Source organism: Falco punctatus, assembly GCF_963210335.1.
Source record: "Falco punctatus genome assembly, chromosome: Z".
Lineage (NCBI taxonomy): Eukaryota > Metazoa > Chordata > Aves > Falconiformes > Falconidae > Falco > Falco punctatus.
In genome coordinates this window covers 85,175,634-85,181,733 of record NC_137586.1, presented here as the reverse complement: position 1 = coordinate 85,181,733, position 6,100 = coordinate 85,175,634, and positions in this window count along the sequence as shown.

The window sequence follows — 6,100 nt, the reverse complement described above, 5'->3', positions numbered from 1 at the left end:
CCAGACACCGCACCCATGACCAGTCACCATACCCACATTCCTGAGCAGACATATACAATCACAATCGATGTCCATTGTCCCCATTTCACACTATTTCTCCATATCAATCCCCCCTTTTCTATCAAACTAAGTAAATTCTTTTACTTAAGCAGTCTTCCGGAATGATATAAAGCATCATACATAAGTGTTACCCTTTTAAACTAAAGCATCATACATAAGTGTTATCCTTTTAAACATTCTCCAAACCCACAAATATAACATAATGGTTAGTATTAAGGAAGTTCCTCAACTGATCAATAAGATCACAATGGGGTGTACCATAGTGTTAAGAATTCCTGTTGCAGAAGGTGACCAGCCAAAAAGAGTATCTCACCAATTATGGTTTCCATCTTGTTCTACCTTTTTTAAAACTTTCTTGATCCCCTCTACATCATGATGGATCATAAGAAGGGTTTCATGTCCCTTTTCTTTGGTTTCTTTCAGTATACGTTGTAAATCTGCATGTTTTAATAGTTCTTTTATACTACTTATATTTAGTAGGAATTATCATCTGTGATAGGGTAAAGTTGGATTTTAAGAATTGATGAGACACTACTGGGGCTGAGTAACTAAAATCGCATCCTGTGATAGTAGTAAAATTACAAATACAATAATTTGAATATTGTGCAGTCTCCTTTACCTCCCCATCTACAGTTATTGTGTTACACTTAGTTCTCAAACACGCACATTCCTTCCTTGCATATATAATTACTGTTTTCAAGTTTGCGTTTGGTTGGGCCTCGAAATGACATATTTTCTGATCTGTATCTAAACAAGTATCCTGGGCCATTATAGTATTGCTTTCACAGAGGAAGCCCTGCTGTTCTCGCATAATACAGGATTCTTAATCTACTGTTTGCCACTTGTCGCCTATCTTTCTGGCCCATGTTCTATGTTCAAAAGGATATTTTCCTAGGCATATTATAAAGATGGGCTCGGTTAAGGTAAAATTGTGCCAACATTCCCGTGAATTAAAGCACATGGTTGTATTTAGAAGGGTAAATTCCTTATCTACCTTTCTGACATTAATCAGGGTGTCTCCTGAAATCTTGGTGTTATCTTTTTCATTATATGTTTGACACCCTACTTTTATCCTATCTCCTAATTTTCCCCATAATTGGTCGACTTTGTGTACATCCTCCTAATCCCATTGATTCCTTTGGTACACCTCATTTTCAGAAAAAACCACCATAGCTAGTTTCGTCTTTGAGTCCACCTTTCCCATTATTCCAGTGTGTTTTTTCTGGGCATGATTCCAAGGCCAGTTATCAGGCTCTTGGTTGTAGGCAAGAGAGAGGGTACAAAAAACCACAAATGGTTTAAACCCACTACTGATCATTTTAAGAATCTAAACGTTCCTCATATATACATATAAAATCTGTTTTGATCAAAAATATCTTTGTTTGAGTTGGGGCTTACTGATAACAAGTTGGGCAAGACTGGCCACTGGCTCAGTCCCAGACTCTTTTGTTCTATGTTGTTTGTTGTGGTGCCCTTCCCATATGGTGGATCCACAACCGCTCAGGTTCACTTACTTGCCACCCACATTATTCCCATTTGTCCGAGTAAATTTGAGTTTCAGTTCTTTTTTATCTGGGGTTACTCTCCACGAAGTTGCAGGGGCTTTCTTGATCCGGGTATGGTGAATCCAAGAATTCTGTCCCTCAACCTTGATTGCGGTGTAGGTGGTGAGTAGGACTTGAAAAGGTCCGGTCCACTGTGGTTCCAGGGTTTTATCTGCAAAACACTTAACGTATACATAGTCCCCTGGTCGTATATCGTGAACAGGTCCATCCAGACCCCTACTGCGTGTTCCCATCACATGCTTCTCAATTCTTATTAATTGTTTGTTTAGTGCCACCATATAGGAAGTCATTGTTTCTTCACCAATCTGTGAAGACGTCCCCTTTTGTACCCCATAGGGTCGTCCATACAAAATTTCAAATGGGCTAAGCCCCTCTTTTGCTCTTGGTCTAGTTCAAATTCGTGTAAGAGCTAATGGCAAATATTGGGGCCAAGTTAGATTTGTTTCTTGACCTAGCTTGACAATCTGTTGTTTGATTAGATGATTCATCTTTTCCACCTGGCCACTCGATTGTGGTCGGTATGGGGTATGTAATTGCCAATCTATTCCTAGATGGTGGCTGATCTGTTGCATTATTCTGGACACAAAATGTGGTCCTCTATCCGAGGACATTACTGCTGGGACTCCAAACCTAGGTATTATCTCTTGGAGCAGTATTTTGGTCACTTCTCGGGCTTTAGCAGTTCTGCACGGGAAGGCTTCTGGCCAACCTGAAAAGGTATCTGTTAGTACCAATAAATATCGATACCCCCCTTTTTTAGGAAGTTCCGAGAAATCGATCTGCCAATGTTGCCCTGGAACATTTCCTTTCCCAATTTTTCCCAACTTTGGCCCCTTGGTAATCTTAGGATTAGTCTGGAGACAAAGATCACATTGTTGGGTTACTTGTCTAATAGTAGTATACAAATTTTGTGCTATTATGTTTTTAGTGAGATCCTTATATAGAGCTTCTGCCCCCCAGTGCCTTTTTCTATGTTCTTCCCGAACTACTGACCATACCATGTAGGAAGGAATCACTATTCTCCCATGTGAGATTACAGCCCACCCTTCCTCATTATATGATCCCTCTAGGTCAGAAATCAGTTTGCGATCTTCTTTAGTATAGTCTGGTTTACCTTCTAGAGATATTTGTCCATCGGGTATTAGCGCACCCTCTACCTTGATTGCTTTTCTGGCTGCCTGTTTTGCTTCCCTGTCCGCCAGTTCATTTCCTCTTTCCAATTCTGTGCTCACTTTCTGGTGTGCCTTGATGTGCATAATTGCCACCCTTTCAGGAAGCTGGACCGCATTTAGGAGTTTCAAAATTTCTTCCGCATGTTTGATGATTTTTCCTTGGGAGTTTAACAGTCCCCTTTCTTTCCATATTGCTCCATGAGCATGTACCACTCCAAAGGCATATTTAGAATCAGTCCAAATATTTATAGGTTTTCCCTGAGCTCTCTCCAGAGCTCGAGTAAGGGTTATGATTTCAGCCTTCTGTGCCAAAGTGTCAGCTGGTAGCGGTCCCGATTCTATCACTTCTTCAGAGGTTGTAACAGCATATCCGGAATGTCGCTTTCCATTCAGCATATAGCTGCTCCCATCCGTGAACCAATGTTCAGCTCCATTAATAGGAACATCCTTGAGATCTGTCCTACTAGAATAAGTGGCTTCGATTGTTTCTAGACAGTCATGATCGACTGATTCGCCAACATTCCCATTAAGAAATGAGGCCGGATTGACGATGTTTGTAGTCACGATCTCAACATCATCTTGTTCCACCATTATGGCCTGGTATTTTAGGAATCTCTGTGGGGAGAGCCAATGCCCCCCTTTTGTTTCAAGGACTGCAGACACTGTGTGGGATACTAAGACAGTCATTTTCTGGCCCAAGGTAAACTTCCGGGCCTCCTGGATGTTTAGGATGACAGCTGCTACTGCTCTCAGGCAACCAGGCCACCCTTTTGCAGTGGCATCCAGCTGTTCAGAGAAGTATGCCACTGCCCGTCTGTATGGTCCCAAATCTTGTGCCAGTATTCCTAATGCCATTCCCTGTTTCTCATGGGAAAATAGGAAAAATGGCTTACTCACATCAGGAAGTCCTAGTGCTGGTGCCGACATTAAGGCTTTCTTCAGTTCATGGAAAGCTCTGTCTGATTCAGCATCCCACTGAAGATCCTTCTGATTAGCTGCTATCAGGGAATATAATGGTTTAACAAGCAAGCCATAATTACATATCCAAAGCCTGCACCATCCTGTCATTCCCAGAAATGTCTGCAGTTCCTTTACAGTTCGTGGTCGGGGGGCTTGGCATATGGCTTCTTTTCGGGCCTTCCCTAGGACCCGTTGTCCGGCACTGATCTCGTACCCTAGGTATGTGACTTGTTGTAACACCACCTGTGCCTTCTTCTTAGAAACCCGATATCCTTGTAGTCCCAGAAAGTTCAGCAGGCTCACAGTCCAAATAATACAAGATTCTTCGGTTCTGGTTGCAATAAGAAGATCGTCTACATATTGTAACACTTTCCCTTCTCCTGACGGTGGTTCCCATAACTCCAAATCCTTTGCTAATTGGTTTCCAAAAATTGTGGGGCTATTTTTAAACCCCTGTGGCAACACCGTCCATGTGAGCTGGGTCTTTCGACCGCTTCTGGGATTTTCCCATTCAAAAGCAAAAATTCTTTGGCTGGCTTCATGGAGAGGGAGGCAAAAGAAGGCATCTTTTAAGTCTAAAACTGTGAACCAAGCTAGGTCAGGTGTCAGGGTGGTTAGTAAGGTATAGGGGTTAGCTACTACAGGATACAGATCCTCTGTTATTTTGTTAATGGCCCTTAAATCCTGAACTATCCTATAAGACCCATCAGGTTTTTTAACTGGGAGGATAGGTGTGTTAAATTCTGACTCACATTCTTTTAGTAGTTTTAATTCTATGAATCGCTCTATATTTGGACGAATTCCTTCCCTATCTTCCCTTTTCAGTGGGTATTGTTTAATTCTTATCGCACCGTCCTTCCTTTAATTTTACTATAACAGGTGATGCATTCTTGGCACGTCCCGGCATGTCAATTGCCCATACTCCGGGATATACCTGATCAATAATTCTGGTATCAATTTCCCTTTTTATAGGAGTACTGGCCAAAGATAGGCTCATAACCTGTATGTATTGATGATCATTTACCTCCAGAGTAACTTCCCCTTTTTTAAATTTGATTGTTGCCTCCAATTGTTCTAATAAGTCCCTACCAAGAAGGGCCTTTGGGGAATTTGGCATTCTTGTTTGTTTTCTTAGTTTGTACTTTAAAGGTTTCAGGATGTTTTCCTGGTGGCCAGCAGCTCCCACAACTGTAACAAATAATTATTTTTTTACTGAAGTTCAACAAATAAGTTGGTTTCGTATTCACTAAAATTCCACCTCATACCCATTCCCTGCCCTAAAGGGCAGTTAGGGGTCCTGTTGTACTGCAAATGCTGCAGCAATTGGGGTGACATTGTCAGGTCCTTCTGCTCAATTGTCAGCAACAGCAACCCCTCCTCCCCACCATCAGGAGGATTCGGGGCAGGAGATGCTCTTCCTGCTCTGCAGGTTACACAGGCCTGCCTCTGCAGCAGCATTTCTGCTTTAACTCTTTCTTACCCTGAATGCAAATCTGCTACTTGTTGCTTTAAGTCTGTGTTATTACATATCAGCCTTCGCAGGCAAACAGCAAACACCCTGCCATGCATCCAGCATGACTCAGTCGCACCTTCGAGGGGGTACGGGGGTTTGTACAAACTCACCCCAATACTTTAACACTTTCACAAGGTCTTTGATTCTCCACCCACCCCCGCCTCAGGTTTTACATACATTAGTACAAGTTTTTATCTTACAACGTGTTTCATTCTAGTTGCTCCACAGAAGGAACCGCAACCTGAGCTTTTAACACAAAAATTTCAACAAGAACATCTTTCTAGTTTAGGTCTTAGGGGTTTTTCCTATCCTTTTCTAGAGCCATAATCAAAGATCAGGTGATGTTAATCCCTCACTCTTTCTAGTGTTAGTACCATAGGATCCCGAGGGGGTACTAATCCACAGTCCTTTTGCCACTCAGGTTTGTCCTGGAGGACGAAGAACATGTCTGTATACGATACTTCGTCCCATTTTCCCTCTCTCCTCAGAAACAACATTAATCGCAGGAGAGTGTTATAATCTAACGTTCCTCCCTCCTGAGGCCATTTCGCATCACTCCAATTTATACAAAAGCCACCACTGATTACAATATTTAATCAATTTCCTTCTATTTTCGGTACCACCATGTCCTACGATATCACTCCAATGTTTTAATATACAACCCAAGGGCGATTTTTCACAGGGCTTACTCCTTCCATTTCCCATTTTACAATTTTAATTACTTTGTTTTTCTCCGGCCGCCTTAGCCACCCAAGGTCGGAAACGCGGATAGAGCTCCTTACTCGTATTGCACTCAAACGCGTGTCTCAAGCACTCTTGCACTCACACTC